The 11,374-nt window shown below is 39.2% G+C and overlaps 1 protein-coding gene across 10 annotated transcripts in view; it reads left to right on the forward strand.

Annotated features, from left to right (window-relative positions):
- Positions 1-11,374, forward strand: part of FHIP1B (FHF complex subunit HOOK interacting protein 1B) — a 28,028-nt gene that overhangs the window by 734 nt on the left and 15,920 nt on the right. The window lies entirely within an intron of this gene.

The following is an 11,374-nucleotide window of genomic DNA, read 5'->3' on the forward strand; positions in this document are numbered from 1 at the left end:
CTTCGATGGACTGCCCTGTCCAGTGAGAGCAATAGTTTTAGACAAAGTAGGGAAGCTTAGATGGAAGTGTTGTGCACCTGACTCCTCTGCTCCCATGGACTTTCCATATTCTGGAGGACGAGAAAATGAAGGTGTCATGGGCAATAGTACTATGGTAATGAAAATCATATTTGAGGCTCAGACTTCAACAGAGTAATCACAGAGACTTCAGTTCCTTCGAGTTCCTTTTGTGGACTGCATAGTTGAAGATGGGCCCTCTCATGAAGTGTTTTGCGCTGTGACAGCTTGTGTTTTCTCTCTACTTGCTTCTGGACAACCTTATTCCACTGTTGCTCCTTACCTGTGCTTAACTGTGGGTCTTTGATTGGATTGACCATATTCAGTTGCTAATTCTACTTTTATGGAGGTCATATGGTTTGCCCTATACAGCACTATAGGATCCCAAACAGGATGGACTTGCTCTCCTTTCTTACAGTTGAATTTTTTAAAAAGCTAGTTTATATTATATGTAAAATGTATGTCTGATGAGTTCTGACATGTGTACACATCTGTGAAACCATCAGTCTCAAGATACTGAACATTTCAACCACCTGAAAATTCATCTCTTCCTCTCCACACCCTATAATTGGGTTCATCTTACTAGCATTTTTTTAGGTCCTCTTCTCCCCACCAACCCAAATGCACATGAAACTCTAGAAAGTTGGGTTGGCATTCAGTGATAATGACCACTTTCACACTACTAAATTTTCCTTTCTACTGCTGGTCTGCCGTGGGGTCGGGACATCCTATTCTTTACAGACTCAGAAAGAGTTAAGTCTTTCCTTAACTCTACATTGGACAGGGAGAGACCATTTCCTGAGAATTAGACAGCCTCAGTCTCCATTCTTTTCCAGAGTCTTAGCTTCAGAGCCAACTCCTCTATCCTGTGGTATATTCTCATTGCTTCTTTCTGGAGGCCAGACAGGGCTCCATATTGGTAGAACCCTTGGCAACTTGCCCAGACAGTCAGAACTTACAGTTCAGTGTTTAGAGTAGTGGTTCCTAAACACTGGACCAAGGACCTTGTACATGATAAAATTATCATCTATCCAAGATGGAGGGAGAGAAACAAAGACAGCATCATTAGTTATTCATGAAGATAAATTTATTCTCAGAGATTATCATTCCTATTCTTTTGGTGTTGAAGTGCTCTTTCATTGATGCAGTAAAGGTAATAGTAGATGGTGGATTAAAAAAAAGATCTAATTTACCCAAATAAAAAGTGTCAACCCAATTTTTAATTTTAAAAATTATTTCTATAGCTTTATGAACTTCAGAAATTTAAAGTGATGATGGCGTGGCTGTTGTATTAGGTTGAGGAAGCATACATTTATACAATGATTCTGTATAACTTGATATCTGAACAGCATTCACGCTTTACATAGGGATTTCAAATTTTATTATACTGATTTATATAGATACCTTGTAAAGTAGACAAAGACAGGAACTTTCATTTTATAGATGAGAAATTAAATTCAATAGCCAGAGGTCATATAGGGATACAGTGGCAAAGCTGAACCCAGAATTTTGTCTCAGAGTGAGAGAGACTTTGGGAAAGAAGATTTATAATAGACACTGAAGGTGATGTGAGAAGATTTTTTAATGATTTGTAATTGTCCTATTTCCAAAAGACAGAAAAGGGACTGTGAGGGTGACATAGGGATGAAGGTTATGTTTAATGCTGTCGCAGTGACACTGGAACAGGTATATATAATACCTGGATCACATCTTGATAGTGGATCATATCATGATAGTGATAGGATGAATCAAATCAAATATTAGATGGTTCTTAGGGACTGTCTAAATTCTTGGTTATAATGGAGAAAGCACTGGATTTGATAAGCTTATTGTTTGCTATCCCAAACTCTGTTGAAATAGTAGTGCATTAAGTATAATGGATTTTGATTTGTGTCATATAGTGAGTGGTAGTTCTGAGAGGATGAAACATACATGAGGATGATGATGTAGAGTTAGAAACATGTTTAGGGTACTGTGTTAATCATTTATTCCATATCTGCTCTGTGCCAGGCACTCTACTAAGTGCTAGGAGAATTAATTCATTTATTCATTCAGCAAATACTTCTTCAACATACAGTTTGTGCTTGTGATGCTCACATTTTATGGGATAACAAGATGAATAAAACATGGTCATCTGAGCTCTCAAGGGATTTTCAGTGTAGTAGGGAGAGATAGACACATGAAAACATAATTTCAATTTAGAGAGATAATGTGAAATGTGAAAATATATCATATTAGGCTGGGCGTAGTGGCTCACGCCTGTAATCCTAGCATTTTGGGAGGCTGAGGCAGGCGGATCGCTTGACCTCAGGAGTTTGAGACCAACCTGGGCAACATTTTGAAACCCTGCCTCTACCAAAACAGCAACAACAACAACAACAACAAAACCACCACCAAAAAACCCACCAAAAATTAGCCTGGTGTGGTTGCACGTACTTGTGGTCCTGGCTACTCTGGAGGCAGAGTTGGGAGGATTGCTTGAGCCTGGGAGGCAGAGGTTGCAGTGAGATGAGGTCACGCCACTGCACTCCAGCCTGGGTGACAGAGTGAAGCCCCACCTCAAAAAAAAAAAAAAAAAAAAGAAAAAATATATCATAGTGAGTTGATTACTCCTCTGTATCTAGTGTCAGTCTTTCCCTATATTCCAAATATACATGTTTATTGATCTGTGTATCTCCACAAGTATCTCAAAATTAACATGTCCAAAACAGAATTCATAGTCTTTGCCCCAAAAGCCCACCTTTGCCCTCATATTACCTATCTCAGTCCAGGCAAGGACTACATTGTCATCTTTCATACTTACTGCTCTTTTACTCCCTGCATTCAATCATTCGCTAAAATCTTAATACATTTCCCTCTGTGTTCTCTCTCTTCTCTATATCTCCATTGCTACATCTTCACTGTCAAAGCTTTAGTTTAGCTCCCCCTCACCTCGTGATTTTTTTTAAACAATTTTTTGTCTTAAAACTTGCTCATTCTAGAATGATTTTTCTGAAAATACACATCTGATTTCTGAACTCCTCTGCTTAAAAACTTTTGGCTCTTTGTGTCCTGTAGGACAACATCCAAATTTCTTAATATGGCATCATTTAGCTTCAGCTTACCTCTCCAGTCTCATCTGCCACTCCCTAGTCTGTGTTCTAGTTTGAATAAATTGTTCACAGTTCCCTAAAACCATGCTGCTTTTTTGAGCCTTGAAATCTTTGTAATAGCTGCTTCCTCTACTAGGAATGCCTTTTCTTCTGTGCCCAGTGAGCTTTCCTTATCCTTTAGGATCTAGTTCAGTTTAACCTCCTTTTTGACATCTTTGTCAAGGTAGAGATAACTGTGTGTGACGTGAGGATTCATTGCTATAAAGAGGAGTCACTGTAGAATAGAGGTTCACTTTTGTGAATTAGATGGACCCCGCTGGAGTCAGATGAGGAGATCCCTGCAAGAAGCAGAAGTGATATTGCGGGGAGGGAAGGGAATGAGTTGGGACCATACCCTGACATCCCATTTGTCTGAGGGATAGAAAAGCAGGGAAGATATGTGTAAGCTGAGCTCTAGTAAATTCCTAGTAGGTGGTGTTTTTGGTTGGTTGGTTTGTTTTTCCCTTTGTATTTCTATGAGATTTTAATCAGGTCATTCAACTTTCAGTATTTAGGGTAACAGCCCATTCATCCTTCTTATGTCAGTAATTAGTCTTCTTGCCTAGGAAGAGCCACTGTAAGGAGAGAGAAACCACAGAATTTTACTGACCTGTTCCTGGAAGATCATTTTGGTCTCTCCCTGTCCAATGTAGGTGTTGCAGGTATATCCCTTCCCCCAGCTCCCTCCTCTTTGCCTCTCCCAGGGCAAAGGTTCATAAGTGAGGCTGAGCCACTTCCTGCCCTGTATCTGCTGTTCCGAGGTTGGTTGTCACCCTTGCTGTGTGTGGCTGTAAGGCTGTATTTTGGGCTGTAAGGTGAATGCCTGATCTTGGCCATTTTGGGTCTGAGAGATCAGCTCCTTCCCCTTTTTACTGTGGCTGAGGCTGAAGGTAAATCTGGAGAGTGGTGGGTTCTGCTTTTTTTTTTTTTTTTTTGGACTTTGCTATGGGAGGAAAGGACACCATGAGAGGGTGGTGATTTTAACCTCTTCTTTGTCTTGTTCTGAACATTGCAGAGAGTCTAAGTAGGTGATAGGAATACCAAACTATAGCTTTCTTTTATGCTTTTGTTGTATGTGAACAGGGCCCAGTTTAAGTATTGGCTTTTGGAATCTGAGATGCTGATTCCAACATCTTCTCTTGGGGTCTTTGAAATGGGATTGTAGAACTAGGGTGGGTAGGTGGGTGAGGAAGGGTCCTGGAGGCTAATCTTCCTTAGTTCCATGAGCAGTGCACTTTGTTGGTCAAGTGGTGGAGCAATAATGGGCACCTCAGTTATACTGCAAGGTAGGAGCAGTTAATGTTTGAAACTAATTTCCAGAAGCTGGAGGCAGTTTAGTTTTGGACATGTTAAGACCTTACTGAGACTGAATGCTTGGCCTTTCTTCAGCTAAGGTATGTATGGGAGGGGATAAGGATGGACACTTCAGAGCAGGTTATATCTCTCTTCTCAGTCAGAGATATGGGCACTTGGGTCAAATAGGATCAGGAGAAGGAAGGAGGAAAGGGAAATGTAATTTACAGAGTAGCTTCTTTATGGTTGGAATGCTACATAGGTTATTATATGACTTAATTTTTAAAACTAGCAATACTTATTTCATCAGGAATTTATAGATGAGGAAGCTGAGGCTCAGATATGTGAAATGATTTATTTAAGGTCACACAGCTGGAGAACGGTGGACTGAGATTCGAACCATTGAGGGACTCCAGAGTTCAGACTTTACCTACTACTCTGTATTATTCTTGTTTGATTGTCTTTGTTTTCAGTCTTCAAATGAGATATGATTGAGAAAAGTGTTCCATAAACAGTAATACTCTTTTTTTCAGCGAGGCCCTTTGCAGGTGGCAGATAGCTCAAGCTGGGTTTGGGAAGAGTTTAATAAAGGGACTATATTTACAAAGATATGGGTAGGGTTTAAGGAAACCAACAAGGGATGGTACAGTATCCCAGGGCTAATAACTGTAAGAGGGGCTAGCCATAGGGGAGAGTACTTACCACTTTTCTCAACCATTGACTCTATCTTTTAAAGTCCATGCCTAGTTGGGACCATAAATAGCTGGGTGGATGGATAAGTATTTGTTCTAGTGCATCCCTGCTGATGGCTGCTAGTCTTTGTGGCTGTGTTGATGATTTATTAAGAAACCATGTATGAAAGACTGAGCAGTGCTTCTGTGGCTTCGCCACCTTCTCACCCATTTTCTTGTCTCTCACCCCCATTCTTCTAGGTGAGTGAGGGAAGGAAGGTGGGGCGGGATTGGTGGTGGATTGGATGTTAGCTTCTGTTTTTCTTCACGTTCAGATTTGCCTGAAGTAGCACCCATCCTTTATTTATTACTCGTTTCTTCCTTTTTCAGAGAAGGTGTCTTACCTATTTTTCTGAGTATACCTGATTTTAATGCCATTTATCTCTATCTTATTTATTTATAACTCGTCACTTTCTTCAGACTACTTCTCTCACTTGACAGACACCCTTGAGCCTCCCCATCCTACAGCAGAATCAAAACGCTTTTTCTTGACTCCCCTTACCACAACTTCTTTAAGCTATTGCCCTATTTTTTTTTTTTGACAGAGTTTCACTCTTGTTGGCCAGGCTAGAGTGCAATGGCGCGTTCTTGCCTCACTGCAACCTCTGCCTCCTGGGTTCAAGCGATTCTCCTGCCTCAGCCTCCTGAGTAGCTGGGATTACAGGTGTGCACCACCACACCCAGCTAATTTTGTATTTTTTAAAATAGAGATGGGATTTCACCATGTTGGTCAGGCTGGTCTCAAACTCCTGACCTTAAGTGATCTACCTGCCTTGGCCTCCCAAAGTGCTGGGATTACAGGCTTGAGCCACCGTGCCTGGCCTACCCTATTTTTATCCTTTCTCATTTCACTGAATTTCCTGAAAGTACATCTTACTTTTCAATTCCTAATCTTTAACCAACTAATTTGACTAAGTTTGTAAAAAACTTGATTGTGCCATTTTTAGTCTTCATTCTACTTGATCTTTCTATAGGGCTCCCTTCAAAGTCTTCTTTGAAGACTCCTCCTTTTTAACTTTCCTACATCCTGGTTTTCCCCAGGATTTTACCCTTACCTCCTTTCATGATCTGCTGTTCTCCTTGGATAATTCCATCTACTTCCATAGCTTCATAGTTGTCTATAAGCTGCCAACTCTTGAGTTTGTATCTTTTGTCTTGATTTTATTCATTATCTCAAGTATGGTATTCCTACTTGCTTTCTGGACATCATGATTATCCTGTAGATGTCTCAAAACTTAACATGTTCAAAACTGTACTCAACCTCTTTTCTAAAACACAGTTCCCCTTCTTTTGTGTTTCTAGTCTGTTAATGGCTTTATCTTTTACTGAATCTCCTATACTTCCTATGAGAGTCTTCTCTCATCCCCCATTTATTTGCCGGGCCTTGTTACTTTTACTTTGTGGTTAATTTAAATCTGGAGGCAGATATTCTGCATTTGCATTTTAGTCCTGTCACTTACTAGCTGGGTAATGTTGGGCAATTTATTTAACCTCTCTGGGCCTTGATTTCCCCATATGTAAAATGTGGATAATGATACTTAAATGGGCTTTTATGAGGTTTAAATTAGCTACTTCATGTCGTGCTGGAATGGAGCCTGGCATGTAGTAAATATGTTTGCTGTAATACTTATTAATTCAGCATTCAATTTCACAAGCATATTTGAGTTCAGGCTCTGTGTTTGCACTGGGATTTCAAAGAAAAATGAATGATATTTTTATTTTGTCAAGAAACTTGCTATTGATTGGCAGAGGTATTACAGGTATAAATAATTTCAGTATTGCATGGAACATATTAAGATATAGGTGAATCTCAGATTTATCTTTCCTAATATTTCTCTTAGTTCATGATGTTACTTTTTTATTTTCAAATGGACTATTGAAACAGCTTCTTATAAATTGTCCACTGCAATCCATCTCTCTCTGCTCCATCTGATACTGTTACCCAATGTATTTTTGAAGGACAATCTGATCTTACCATTTTCTTGTTTAAAAACCTCCTTTGTTTCTAGGGTGTCAGTAGTTAAAACCTAAACTCCTTCGCATAATATTTAGTGATACTTATAACCTTCACCCACATTTACCCTTCAGCTAATGTTGTGCCTCTCTTCTCAATAGTCTGTGATTAAGGCACACTAAATTTGCAACTGTTCTTTGAGTTTTTTGTGTTCTTTCACAGTACCATAGTTTTGTACATACTGTTTTTTTTTTTGACAATGAAAAAAGAATTTATTGAACCTCATGTGTATTATCATGCCAGTTACAAAACTGATGTAAAAGGTAAAAATAAAATAAACATTATGGTACAATAAAGGAAAAAGGAATAGATTAGCACTTTTAAGTTGGGGTTTGTTTCTGGACTCTCAATTCTTTTTTTTAATTTTATTATTATACTTTAGGTTTTAGGGTACATGTGCACAATGTGCAGGTTTGTTACATATGTATCCATGTGCCATGTTGGTTTGCTGCACCCATTAACTCGTCATTTAGCATTAGGTATATCTCCTAATGCTGTCCCTCCCCCCTCCCCCCACCCCACAGCAGTCCCCAGAGTGCGATGTTCCCCTTCCTGTCTCCATGTGTTCTCATTGTTCAGTTCCCACCTATGAGTGAGAACATGTGGTGTTTGGTTTTTTGTCCTTGTGATAGTTTACTGAGAATGATGGTTTCCAGTTTCATCCATGTCCCTACAAAGGACATGAACTCATCATTTTTTATGGCTGCATAGTATTCCATGGTGTATATGTGTCACATTTTCTTAATCCAGTCTATCGTTGTTGGACATTTGGGTTGGTTCCAAGTCTTTGCTATTGTGAATAGTGCCGCAATAAACATACGTGTGCATGTGTCTTTATAGCAGCATGATTTCTAGTCCTTTGGGTATATACCCAGTAATGGGATGGCTGGGTCAAATGGTATTTCTAGTTCTAGATCCCTGAGGAATCGCCACACTGACTTCCACAATGGTTGAACTAGTTTACAGTCCCACCAACAGTGTAAAAGTGTTCCTATTTCTCCACATCCTCTCCAGCAACTGTTGTTTCCTGACTTTTTAATGATGGCCATTCTAACTGGTGTGAGATGGTATCTCATTGTGGTTTTGATTTGCATTTCTCTGATGGCCAGTGATGATGAGCATTTTTTCATGTGTTTTTTGGCTGCATAAATATCTTCTTTTGAGAAGTGTCTGTTCATGTCCTTTGCCCACTTTTTGATGGGGTTGTTTGTTTTTTTCTTGTAAATTTGTTTGAGTTCATTGTAGATTTTGGATATTAGCCCTTTGTCAGATGAGTAGGTTGCAAAAATTTTCTCCCATTCTGTAGGTTGCCTGTTCACTCTGATGATAGTTTCTTTTGCTGTGCAGAAGCTCTTTAGTTTAATGAGATCCCATTTGTCAATTTTGGCTTTTGTTGCCATTGCTTTTGGTGTTTTAGACATGAAGTCCTTGCCCACGCCTATGTCCTGAATGGTATTGCCTAGGTTTTCTTCTAGGGTTTTTATGGTTTTAGGTCTAACATATAAGTCTTTAATCCATCTTGAATTAATTTTTGTATAAGGTGTAAGGAAGGGATCCAGTTTCAGCTTTCTACGTATGGCTAGCCAGTTTTCCCGGCACCATTTATTAAATAGGGAATCCTTTTCCCATTTCTTGTTTTTGTCAGGTTTGTCAAAGATCAGATAGTTGTAGATATGCGGCATTATTTCTGAGGGCTCTGTTCTGTTCCATTGATCTATGTCTCTGTTGTGGTACCAGTACCATGCTGTTTTGGTTACTGTAGCCTTGTAGTATAGTTTGAAGTCAGGTAGCGTGATGCCTCCAGCTTTGTTCTTTTGGCTTAGGATTGACTTGGTGATGCAGGCTCTTTTTTGGTTCCATATGAACTTTAAAGTAGTTTTTTCCAGTTCTGTGAAGAAAGTCATTGGTAGCTTGGTGGGGATGGCATTGAATCTATAAATTACCTTGGGCAGTATGGCCATTTTCACGATATTGATTCTTCCAACCCATGAGCATGGAATGTTCTTCCATTTGTTTGTATCCTCTTTTATTCCATTGAGCAGTGGTTTGTAGTTCTCCTTGAAGAGGTCCTTCACATCCCTTGTAAGTTGGATTCCTAGGTATTTTATTCTCTTTGAAGCAATTGTGAATGGCAGTTCACTCATGATATGGCTCTCTGTTTGTCTGTGAGTGGTGTACAAGAATGCTTGTGATTTTTGTACATTGATTTTGTATCCTGAGACTTTGCTGAAGTTGCTAATCAGCTTAAGGAGATTTTGGGCTGAGACAATGGAGTTTTCCAGATATACAATCATGTCATCTGCAAACAGGGACAATTTGACTTCCTCTTTTCCTAATTGAATACCCTTTATTTCCTTCTCCTGCCTGATTGCCCTGGCCAGAACTTCCAGCACTATGTTAAATAGGAGTAGTGAGAGAGGGCATCCCTGTCTTGTGCCCGTTTTCAAAGGGAGTGCTTCCAGTTTTTGCCCCTTCAGTATGATATTGGCTGTGGGTTTGTCATAGATAGCTCTTATTATTTTGAGATACGTCCCATCAATACCTAATTTATTGAGAGTTTTTAGCATGAAGCTTTGTTGAATTTTGTCAAAGGCCTTTTCTGCATCTATTGAGATAATCATGTGGTTTTTGTCTTTGGTTCTGTTTATATGCTGGATTACATTTATTGATTTGCATATGTTGAACCAGCCTTGCATCCCAGGGATGAAGCCCACTTGATCATGGTGGATAAGCTTTTTGATGTGCTGCTGGATTCAGTTTGCCAGTATTTTAGTGAGAATTTTTGCATCAGTGTTCATCGAGGATATTGGTCTGAAATTCTGTTTTTTGGTTATGTCTCTGCCAGGCTTTGGTATCAGGACGATGCTGGCCTCATAAAATGTGTTAGGGAGGATTCCCTTTTTTTCTATCAATTGGAATAGTTTCAGAAGGAATGGTACCAGTTCCTCCTTGTACTTCTGGTAGAATTCGGCTGTGAATCCATCAGGTCCTGGACTCTTTGATTGGTAATCTATTGATTATTGCCACAATTTCAGAGCCTGTTATTGGTCTATTCAGAGATTCAACTTCTTCCTGGTTTAGTCTTTAGAGGGTGTATTTGTCGAGGAATTTATCCATTTCTTCTAGATTTTCTAGTTTATTTGCGTAGAGGTGTTTGTAGTATCTCTGATGGTAGTTTGTATTTCTGTGGGATCGGTGGTGATATCCCCTTTTTCATTTTTTATTGCATCTGTTTGATTCTTCCCTCTTTTCTTCTTTATTAGTCTTGCTAGCAGTCTATCAATTTTGTTGATCTTTTCAAAAAACCAGCTCCTGGATTCATTAATTTTTTGAAGGGTTTTTTGTGTCTCTATTTCGTTCAGTTCTGCTCTGATTTTAGTTATTTCTAGCCTTCTGCTAGCTTTTGAATGTGTTTGCTTTTGCTTTTCTAGTTCTTTTAATTGTGATGTTAGGGTGTCAATTTTGGATCTTTCCTGCTTTCTCTTGTGGGCATTTAGTGCTATAAATTTCCCTCTACACACTGCTTTGAATGTGTCCCAGAGATTCTGGTATGTTGTGTCTTTGTTCTCGTTGGTTTCAAAGAACATCTTTATTTCTGCCTTCATTTCATTATGTACCCAGTAGTCATTCAGGAGCAGGTTGTTCAGTTTCCATGTAGTTGAGCGGTTTTGAGTGAGTTTCTTAATCCTGAGTTCTAGTTTGATTGCACTGTGGTCTGAGAGACAGTTTGTTATAATTTCTGTTCTTTTACATTTGCTGAGAAGAGCTTTACTTCCAACTATGTGGTTAGTTTTGGAATAGGTGTGGTGTGGTGCTGAATAAAATGTATATTCTGTTGATTCGGGGTGGAGAGTTCTGTAGATGTCTATTAGGTCCACTTGGTGCAGAACTGAGTTCAATTCCTGGATATCCTTGTTAACTTTCTGTCTCGTTGTTCTGTCTAATGTTGACAGTGGGGTGTTAAAATCTCCCATTATTATTGTGTAGGAGTTTAAGTCCCTTTGTAGGTCGCTCAAGACTTGCTTTATGAATCTGGGTGCTCCTGTGTTGGGTGCATATATATTTAGGATAGTCAGCTCTTCTTGTTGAATTGATCCCTTTACCATTATGTAATGGCCTTCTTTGTCTCTTTTGATCTTTGTTGGTTT

Source organism: Symphalangus syndactylus, chromosome 6 (genome assembly GCF_028878055.3).
Source record: "Symphalangus syndactylus isolate Jambi chromosome 6, NHGRI_mSymSyn1-v2.1_pri, whole genome shotgun sequence".
In the NCBI taxonomy this organism is placed as follows: Eukaryota; Metazoa; Chordata; class Mammalia; order Primates; family Hylobatidae; genus Symphalangus; species Symphalangus syndactylus.